Source organism: Schistocerca piceifrons, chromosome 5, assembly GCF_021461385.2.
Source record: "Schistocerca piceifrons isolate TAMUIC-IGC-003096 chromosome 5, iqSchPice1.1, whole genome shotgun sequence".
Lineage (NCBI taxonomy): Eukaryota > Metazoa > Arthropoda > Insecta > Orthoptera > Acrididae > Schistocerca > Schistocerca piceifrons.
In genome coordinates this window covers 306,558,414-306,569,811 of record NC_060142.1, presented here as the reverse complement: position 1 = coordinate 306,569,811, position 11,398 = coordinate 306,558,414, and positions in this window count along the sequence as shown.

Sequence of the window (11,398 nt, the reverse complement as noted above, 5' to 3'; positions counted from 1 at the left end):
CTGTGGCCGGAAAGGTTATGGCGACTGTCTTTGGGGATTCGCAAGGAATAATCCTCATCGACTATCTGGAAAAGGGTAAAACTATTACAGGTGCATATTATTCATCGTTATTGGACCGTTTGAAAACCGAGCTGCAAGAAAAACTCCGGCAATTGCACGGCAAAAAAGTCCTTTTCCATCACGACAGTGCACCAGCACACACACCTCAGCAGTTGTGGTCGCAAAATTAATGGAAATAGGATTCCAAATCGTTTCACATCCCCTCTATTCTCTAGACTTTGCTCCCTCGGACTACTATTTGTTCCCCAATTCGAAGAAATGGCTGGCAAGGCAAAGATTTTATTCAAATGAGGAGGTGATTGCAGCAACTAATAGCTATTTTGCAGACTTGAACAATTCCTATTATTCGGAAGGGATCAACAAATTAGAAGAGCGTTGGACGAAGTGTATAAGTCTAAAAGGAGACTATGTCGAAAAATAAAAAAGGTTTAGCCCAAAGATGTAAGTAGTTTTTATTTTTGCACGGACTTTTCAAACGCCCCTCGTATTCCCTTCTATTCTGGTTTTTCCTACAGTCCATGTTTCGCCTCTATGCAATGCTATGCTCAAACGCACAATATTAGAAATTTCTTCGTCAATTAAGGTCTATGTTTGATAGTAGTAGGCTTCCTTTGGCCGGAAATACCCTCTTTGCCTGTGCTAGTCTGTTTTTAATATACTCCTTGCTTCGTCCTTCACGTTGTATTTTGCTCCCAAGGTAGTAGAATTCCTTAAATTCGTCTACTCTGTGATCACCAATTAGATGTTTTTAAGTTTCTCGATATTCTCACTTTCTGCTACTTCTCATTACTTTCCTCTGTCTTCGGTTTACTTTCAATCCATGTTATTTACTCATTAGACTGTTCATTCCATTCAATATATCTTGTAATTTTTTCCGACTGTCACTTAGAACAGCAATGTCGTCAGGGAATCTTATCATTATATCATTTCACCTTAAATTTTAATCCCACTCTTGGACCTTTCTGTTACTTCCGTCATTACGTCTCCCATGTACAGATTGAGCAGTAGGAATGGAAGACGGCATCCCTGTCTGATCCCCGTTTTAAACCGTCCTGTTTGTTGCACATATTGTACATTACCCGCCTCTCCTTATACATTACCCCTCTCGTTACCCCTATTTTTTTCAGAATTTCGAACATCTTGCACCACCTGACATTGCTGAACGCCTTTTTCAGGTCGAAAAATCCTATGTACGTTTCTTTATTTTTCTTCAGTCTTGCTTCTATTATCAAGAAGAGCGTTAGGAGTGCTTCTCTGGTGCCTTTACCTTTCCGAAGGCCAAACTGACCGTCGTCTGACAGTTTCGTTCTTTTATATATTATTCTTGTCAGCAGCTGGGATGCAAGAGCTGTTAAGCTGATTATGCGGTAATTTTCGCACTTGCCGGACCTTGCTATCTTCGGAATTGTGAGGACGATAATTTTCCGAAAGTCTGACGTTATATAGTCGCCAGTCTTTTTTATTCTACACACCAACTTGAATGGTCGTTTGGTTGCTATTTCCCAAAGTGATTTTAGAAATTCCGATGGAATGTTATCTATCCCCTCTGCCTTGCTTAATCTCAAGTCTTCCAAAGGTATTTTAAATTCTGACTCTAATACTGAACCCCTATATCCTTCACGTTGACTCCCGTCTCTTATCATCAGGCAATACCTCCGCCTCATAGAGGCCTTCAGCGTAATCTTTCCACTTATCCGCTCTCTTCTCTGCGTTTAATAGTGGAAGTCTAATTGCACTCTGAATGCTGCCACCCTTGCTTTTAATTTCACGGAATGATGCCCTGACTTTTCAGTTTGTTGGGTCAGTCTTTCTGAAAATCATTTTTTTTTTTTTCATTTTCACGTCTTTCTTGCAACCATTTCACCTTGGCTTCACTGCTCTTCCTACTTATTCCATTTCTGAGTGATTTATGCTGCTGTTTTCGCGTTTGTTCAAAAATGACTCTGAGCACTATGGGACTTAACATCTGAGGTCATCAGTCCCCTAGAACTTAGAACTACTTAAACCTAACTAACCTAAGGACATCACACACACCCATGCCCGAGGCAGGATTCGAACCTGCGACCGCGCGGTTTCAGACTGTAGCGCCTAGAACCGCTCGTCCACTAGCGGCTCCCGTTTGTCCCTGAACATTTTAGTACTGCCTTGCTTCGTTCATAAACTGAAGTATTTCATCTGTTACACAAGGTTTCTTAGCAGTCACCTTTCTAGTATCTATATTTGTCTTTCCGACATATGTGATTGCTCTTTTTAGAAATGTCCACATCTCTTCAACTGAAATGCTACTGTGGCATCCCTTATCTTTGGCGAATTTCAAACGCGTTTCATCATTCCTCACTAGTTTAGTATCCCTCTTCTTTCTACGCTGATTCTTCCGTCAGATTCACTTAAACTTCACTCTACTCTTCATCAATACTAAATTGTTATATGAGTATATCTGCTCCTGGGTACGCCTTACAATCCAGCATCTGATTTCGGAACGTCTGTCTGACCGTGATGTAATCCATCTGGAATCTTGCCATATCTCCAGGTCTTTTCCAACTATATCTTGTGATTTTTGAACAGTAAATTTGCTATTACCAACTGAAATTTATTGCACAACTCAGTTAGCCTTTCTCCTCACTCATTCCTACTACCAAGCCCATATTCTCCCGTTTCCTTCAAAACCGCAAATTGCGAATACGATTATACACCAACTGTACAAATAATTACTGACAGATGAAAATCTGTGCCGGACTTGGACTCGGACCCGAATTTCCCGCTTAAGGCCAGCGGTGGCCTTAACCATTTTGGCTATCCGTGCACGCCTCCCGGACTGAACCAATCTTTGATATGTCCCGGTCCGGCATGAATTGTCATCTGTCACTGATCATTTGTACAGTTGGTATATAATTATATCAGAAATTTGTGAATACATTTCGATAATTCAACACGGCTGCAGATCGTCGCCAAGGAGGTCATTGTATTAGATTACACAAGCCCTGAACCATACAGACAATGCCAACCTGTTCTTCATGTTTTGCTTGCGACGTTGGGCTGTATGACAAAACTATTGTTGTCGGCGTTAGTATCTGTCAAAACTGATGAAAACAAACCCATCGCTGAACTCCAGAATGAGATTTTTACTCTGAAGCGGAGTGTGCGCTGATATGAAACCTCCTCCCAGATTAAAACTGTGTGCCGGACAGACTCGAACTCGGGACCTTTGCCTTTCACGGGCAAGTGCTCTACCAACTGAACTACCCACGCACAACTCACGCCCCCTCCTCACAGCTTTACTTCTGCCAGTACGTCGTCTCCTACCTTTCAAACTGTACCGAAGCTCTGCTGCGAACCTTCAGAACTAGCACTCCTGAAAGAAAGGATATTGCGGAGACATGGCTTAGCCACAGCCAGTCTCGACGAGGCACACAGTTTTCATCTGCCAGGAAGTTTAATATCAGCGCACACTCCGCTGCAGACTGAAAATCTCATTCTGGAAGTATCCCTCAGGCTGTGGCTAAGCCATGTCTCCCCAATATCCTTTCTTTCAGGAGTGCTAGTTCTGCTAGGTTCGCAGGAGAGCTTCTGTAAAGTTTGGAAGGTAGGAGACGAGGTACTGGCAGAAGTAAAGCTGGGAAGAGCGGGCGTGAGTCGTGTTTGGGTAGCTCAGTTGATAGAGCATTTGCCGGCGAAAGGCAAAGGCCCCGAGTTCGAGTCTCCGTCCGTCACACAGTTTTAATCTGCCAGGAAGTTTCCAACATTGAACTGTTCACAGTAACTTACTCTCTTCCCTACCTTCGCATTCGTAACGAATCCTACTCCCTTTATACTATTTTCTGCCGCTGTTGATATTACCCGATATTAATCTGATCAGAAACCTTTACCTTCTTTCCATTTCACTTCACTGACCCCTACTATATCTAGACTAAGCCTTTGCATTTCCCTATTCAGATTTTCTATCTTCCCTACCACTTTCAGAATTGAGACATTCCACACTCTGATTCGTAAAATATTATCCTTTTATTGGTCGTTCCAACTTCGGAACGGTGGACTAATCCGGAATCTCCCTCTTGGCGGCCCCCTCCCAGGGATCGGAATGGTGAGCTAATCCAGAATCATTGGCCAATGGAGGGATCATCACGACACTTTTCCAGTTACAAGTTGCATCTCTTTTAATACACATAAATATGTGTCTTTAATGCAGTTATTTCCATTGCCTTCTGCATCCTCATGCCACTGATCATTGCTGATCTGAAGGGCAAGAAGAGTGCCCTGAACCTGTGTCCGCTTCTCCACCTTCTTCGACAAGGCGGTTGGCAGAATGGGAGTGAGTTGTTCTGCCGGTAGTCTTTCGGCCACCATTGCTGATGGTACAGATAACACTAAGTATATTACACATTCATCATTACTACAATTATTAATTTTAAACACAAATCTTCCTCGTGAATCAGTCTATTAATGAGAACCTTATCAAAACCCCTATAGTAGTTCGTGAGATTAGCCTTCACACACAAATAGAAATAACGCGTCGGTTGACTTTAATCTATAACAGATTTAGATCTACAGATGCGTAATTTTTTGGGTTTTTACAATGAAAGATCAAGTCGGTATAAGGACAGCGGCAGTGTTGTCGGTGACTAAAGATAAGCACCGATAAACGGGGTATCAGTTGCGATTAAGGTGTCTGGAGCTTTGGGAGCGACAAGTCTCGAGACTTCTTGAATTTCTGCAGCAGTTACGAACTTAACAGAAGTTTTCGACAGGAGAGCTCGTGGACTTTAAACTCTTGAACAGCAGAGCGATGTTAGACCTGTGAAAATTGCTTTTTAGGTTCGTGGACTTTCACTTTTAAGTACAACATCGTGTTTAAAGACTTGTGAAATTCGTTGGTTGGTGGGCTACGCCAAGTTATCCGCAAACGATTTTTCGAACTTTAACTCTGAAAGGCAATGTGATGTGCCAGACTTAGTGTACTCTTCATGGAGCTCTGAAACCAATCTATCATTGCACTCGCCATAGTAAGCTACGGTTCAACGAAACGTTTTTATTGCTGAAAAGAACCACACTTGTGTTAAGGAAATCCATTCATTTCGCCAACTATAATCCTGCTTGCAGTTTAATCAAGTTAAAGGAAGTTAACGGAATAATAACAGGATACTGCGAAAAGTGTGTGGCTGATCCCTGGACGCATACGAAGCTAACCAATTTTAAAAATCGGTCTCGCATTTAGCTAAGCGCTTTGAGATCGAGCTAGTGTATAAGGAGAGTATTAAGTACGATGACGTAGCAAGGAGGCTGAAGAAGACCTCAGTCTAGATTATTTGCTTACTACTGCTTCTCGAAACTTTGTATGTATACACTAACGGGAAAAGCATCTCTGTCTGTCAATTCTGAGTTTTCACTAGCCGGCCGCTGTGGCCGAGAGGTTCTGGGCGCTTCAGTCCGGAACTGCGCTGTTGCTACGGTCGCAGGTTCGAATCCTGCCTCGGGCACGGATGTATGTGATGTCCTTAGGTTAGTTAGGTTTAAGTAGTTCTAATTCTAGGGGACTGATGACCTCAGATGTTAAGTCCCCTAGTGCTTAGAGCCATTTGAACCATTTAGTTTTCAGTATTTCCCTGACACACTCCCGCCATTCTTTGCACACCTGCGTTGAGTGTCCTCCGTGTTGGTATGACTCTTCTGCCTATGGTACATTTAGAGACAGAGCACTTGCCACGGTCTCCAACAATCGCCATTCCGTACGTATCGGTCTAAAAATGTGTCGACATCAGAACAGGATTAGAGATTCCACGGTGCGTGATAAACGTAAACAGTGAAAAGGGTGCCCGTTTGTTCCACGCATAAAATGTCTGACAGGGTATTCTACGCATAAAATGTCTGACAGGGTATTCTGCTACGATTTAACTAACTACGTTAATCGACTGCTGCGGTTCGCCGGCCGGAGTGGCCGTACGGTTCTAGGCGCTACAGTCTGGAGCCGAGTGATCGCTACGGTCGCAGGTTCGAATCCTGCCTCGGGCATGGATGTGTGTGATGTCCTTAGGTTAGTTAGGTTTAATTAGTTCTATGTTCTAGGCGACTGATGGCCTCAGAAGTTAAGTCGCATAGTGCTCTGAGCCATTTTGCTGCGGGTCACGTACGCCTTACTACTTTCTCTACGCTGCAGCCCACCTGAAAACCAAATCTGCCTGTTTTTATCACGACTTGTTGACATAGGAACATTATGAACGTGGAAAAGGGATCGTGGCAGGTTTTGCACGGTCCGCAAGTCGGATGTGGAGGAACAGGTGTTGTGAAGAGTGACAAATGATCCTGAAATACGAATATTTTGTTGTCAGGAACCCCATAAAAGGAAGATAAACTCTGTATGAGCATCCGTGCTTGTAACTTCAGTTCCGTATATCATTTAGAAAAAGAAATCTTTCAATGCAAAGAAATTCATACATAGTAGAATGCTTTGTTCATTTGCTTCCCTTCGAGCCCTGAACTTTAGTAGTTCCCAGAGGTCAATTTAGTAGACCTCCAGCAAACGCCTGATTCTTTAAAGAATCGAACACCCATCTATAAAACTGCTTCAAACGTCTGATCACAAATGAACTAATGTATTAAAGATTTGCTTTAAATATGTAGGCGAGAAAAAGTTTAAGGAAGATCTGAAATAATGCTTAAGTTTGTTAGAAGTAGCCAACTGCACACATTATGCAACATTGGATGAACACAAACTGGATAACTGGCGGTGCATTTTAAGCAAAAGCTAGCTTATCACGCATCTCAATGTTCATGACGTTATATGTCGTGAACCAGTTGTCGTACAATGATATAATTTTGCATGTAGGTTTAGTGGTATATGCGGATACTGTCTGCAAACTGTAATGTAACTGCCTCGGTAGATTCACACCAAGCGCGGCAGATAGCCTGGGTTCGGTTCCCGGCCTGGTCGGAGATTTCCTCCGCTCGGGGACTGGGTGTTTTGTTGTCCTTAAGTTAGTATCGTCGTAATTGACATTGCGCTATTAAGATTATGTGGATACGTCCAGAAAGCCAGTTTAATTTTTAAAAAAATATGTTGCGAACGGAGTTCGTCGTAAAGAAACAATAAATTGAACTAGGAAAAATACAAAAAAAAGTAGAGGAATTCTGCAATCTTTTGGAAATTGAAATATCCCAAATTCTAAAGACGAATACCATATTACTATGAGGTGGGTTCAATGCACAATGTGAAAATAATGAGGAATGATGAATCTGATTCTGATCATTAACACTCTAAAATTAAAGTCTAACTCCTACCTAATAAAGAACAAAGAAAGTCACGAAGGTTAATAAAATTGAGACAGACTTACTATAACAAAGGATCAATTTAAAACTATCAAGATGAAATTAAAGTGGCCAAACATGGCAACTGGCAATAAATATCCAAAGCAGTCAATAGTGCTGCACAGAAAACATTTGGGTCAATAAAAAATGAATGGAAAATGTGGTGGAATGAAAGCCATAGCTAAGAGGGCTAAAAAAATGGGGAAAATGGAAACACTCAAAGAATGTTGAAGAGAATGTCAATTTAAAAAACAAAGAAAGGTAACAGTCAGATTAATCAAAATACCAAACGAGTCTTTGCAAAGGAGAAACGTTTGGAAATCGACAAAAACTTTGTAAAAAATAACACCCGTGACTTCTATCAAACTTTGGGTTAAGCAATACTGTAAATTGTGAAATACGAGCAAGATATTTTCATCAGCTTCTGAGCTGTCGTGAACCAAGTCATATGTTGGAATTCTCAGATATTAACGAAAATCTGTAAGAAGATTAACCACCAACTATAGAAGACATTGGAGAAGTGATTAAAAATCTCAAAAACAACAAAGCTAGTGTAGAAGATTCTATTACAACTGAACTTTTGAATCGGTCCCTGCCAAATACAGCAAATGAGATAAATTTATTCTTGGAAGAAATCTGGAAACGGAAAAATCCCAGAAGAATGGAAAGTTGGCAGCACGAAGGCATTAAACAGGATGTAAAACAACAGCACATGAATCTCTTTACTGCTAGTAGCGTATAAAGCATTTTCCAAGGTTTTATTAAGCAGAGTAGAAGCAACACTTGGCAGTCATTTACGCGAATAAAAGGTGGTTTGAAGAAGGAAAGCTCTTGCTCAGAACAAATATTTAATCTCAAGTCAGTAATTAGCCACAGATTACTTAATTTAAAGAACACTGTAATTATGTTTGTGGATTTCAAAAAGGCTTTTGATCCTGTTGGCACAGAAACTGTAGACAAAATAATTCGAGAACTTGGCGTAAAATCTAAACCCGTGAAACACGTACAGATACAGTCTGTAAAGCAAAATTTATGGAAGAAATTTCACAGCCTTTCAAAATAAAAACAGATGTACGATAAGGTGACGGTCTATCACTAGTTCTTTTTAATAGTGTGTTAGGGAAAAGAGTGAGAGTTTGGAACGAAAAACATACTGAACTCAACATTTCGCCTTTTAAGGTTAGAAAAATGAAGCAAAAAGATCGAAATCAACTATCTTGCATTTGCAGACGATTTTGCTATACTTTCCGAAAATATGGCATCTGCTACAACACAAATAAATCTACTGGAAGAAATACTCAGCAAAACTGGCTTAAGAATTTCCCCATTAAAAAACAAAACTTTTAACAGACGTTAAAAGCTTCTAAAGGATTTTATCCGTGGTCTAGGGCTAGCGTCTATGATTCATAACCAAAACGTCTTCGATCCCGGGTTCGATCCCCACCACTGCCCAAATTTTGATAAATAATCAGCACTGGCGGCCGAAGACTTCCGGCATAAGAAGTGAGCCTCATTCTGCCAACGGCCTTGTCAAAGAGGGCGGAGGAGCGGATAGAGGTTCAGGGCACTCTCTTGTCCTAGGGGTGGGAAATTGCCCCTAAAGGCGGAAGAATCAGCAATGATCAACGACATGAGGATGCAGAAGGCAATGGAAACCACTGCATTAAAGACACGTAACGTGTATCCACAGGACATGTGGCCTGTAATTAAAGAAGTGTCATGATGATCTCTCCATTGGCAAAAGATTCCGGAATAGTCCCCCATTCAGATCTCCGGGAGGGGACTGCCAAGGGGGAGGTTGCCACGAGAAAAAGATTGAATAATCAACGAAAAGAAAACGTTCTACGAGTCGGGGCATGGAATGTCAGAAGCTTGAACGTGGTAGGGAAACTAGAAAATCTGAAAAGGGAAATGCAAAGGCTCAATCTAGATATAGTAGGGGTCAGTGAAGTGAAGTGGAAGGAAGACAAGGATTTCTGGTCAGATGAGTATCGGGTAATATCAACAGCAGCAGAAAATGGTATAACAGGTGTAGGATTCGTTATGAATAGGAAGGTAGGGCAGAGGGTGTGTTACTGTGCGTTGTTCTAATAAGAATCGACAGCAGACCTACACCGACAACGATACTTCAGGTATACATGCCGACGTCGCAAGCTGAAGATGAACAGATAGAGAAAGTGTATGAGGGTATTGAAAGGGTAATGCAGTATGTAAAGGGGGACGAAAATCTAATAGTCATGGGCGACTGGAATGCAGTTGTAGGGGAAGGAGTAGAAGAAAAGGTTACAGGAGAATATGGGCTTGGGACAAGGAATGAAAGAAGGGAAAGACTAATTGAGTTCTGTAACAAGTCTCAGCTAGTAATAACGAATACCCTGTTCAAGACTCACAAGAGGAGGAGGTATACTTGGAAAAGGCCGGGAGATACGGGAAGATTTCAATTAGATTACATCATGGTCAGACAGAGATTCCGAAATCAGATACTGGATTGTAAGGCGTACCCAGGAGCAGATATAGACTCAGATCACAATATACTAGTGATGAAGATTAGGCTGAAGTTCAAGACATTAGTCAGGAAGAATCAATACGCAAAGAAGTGGGATACTGGAAGTACTAAGGAATGACGAGATATGTTTGAAGTTCTCTAACGCTATAGATACAGCAATAAGGAATAGCGCAGTAGGCAGTACAGTTGAAGAGGAATGGACATCTCTAAAAAGGGCCATCACAGAATTTGGGAAGGAAAACATAGGTACAAAGAAGGTAGCTGCGAAGAAACCATGGGTAAGAGAAGAAATACTTCAATTGATTGATGAAAGGAGGAAGTACAAACATGTTCTGGGAAAATCAGGAATACATAAATACAAGTCGCTGAGGAATGAAATAAATAGGAAGTGCAGGGAAGCTAAGACGAAATGGCTGCAGGAAAAATGTGAAGACATCGAAAAAGATATGATTGTCGGAAGGACAGACTCAGCATACAGAAAAGTCAAAACAACCTTTGGTGACATTAAAAGCAACGGTGGTAACATTAAGAGTGCAACGGGAATTCCACTGTTAAATTCAGAGGAGAGAGCAGATAGGTGGAAAGAATACATTGAAAGCCTCTATGAGGGTGAAGATTTGTCTGATGTGATAGAAGAAGAAACAGGAGTCGATTTAGAAGAGATAGGGAATCCAGTATTAGAATCGGAATTTAAAAGAGCTTTGGAGGACGTACGGTCAAATAAGGTAGAAGGGATAGATAACATTCGATCAGAATTTCTAAAATCATTGGGGAAAGTGGCAACAAAACGACTATTCTCGTTGGTGCGTAGAATATATGAGTCTGGTGATATACCATCTGACTTTCGGAAAAGCATCATCCACACAATTCCGAAGACGGCAAGAGCGGACAAGTGCGAGAATTATCGCACAATCAGCTTAACAGCTCATGCATCGAAGTTGCTTACAAGAATAATATACAGAAGAATGGAAAAGAAAATTGAGAATCCGCAAGGTGACGATCAGTTTGGCTTTAGGAAAAGTAAAGGGACGAGAGAGGCAATTCTGACGTTACGGCTAATAATGGAAGCAAGGCTAAAGAAAAATAAGGACACTTTCATAGGATTTGTCGACCTGGAAAAAGCGTTCGACAATATAAAATCGTGCAAGCTGTTCGAGATTCTGAAAAAAGTAGGGGTAAGCTATAGGGAGAGACGGGTCATATACAATATGTACAACAACCAGGAGGGAATAATAAGAGTGGACGATCAAGAATGAAGTGCTCGTATTAAGAAGGGTGTAAGACAAGGCTGTATCCTTTCGCCCCTACTCTTCAATCTGTACATCGAGGAAGCAATGATGGAAATAAAAGAAAGGTTCAGGAGTGGAATTAAAATACAAGGTGAAAGGATATCAATGATATGATTCGCTGATGACATTGCTATCCTGAGTGAAAGTGAAGAAGAATTAAATGATCTGCTGAACGGAATGAACAGTCTAATGAGTACACAGTATGGTTTGAGAGTAAATCGGAGAAAGACGAAGGTAATGAGAA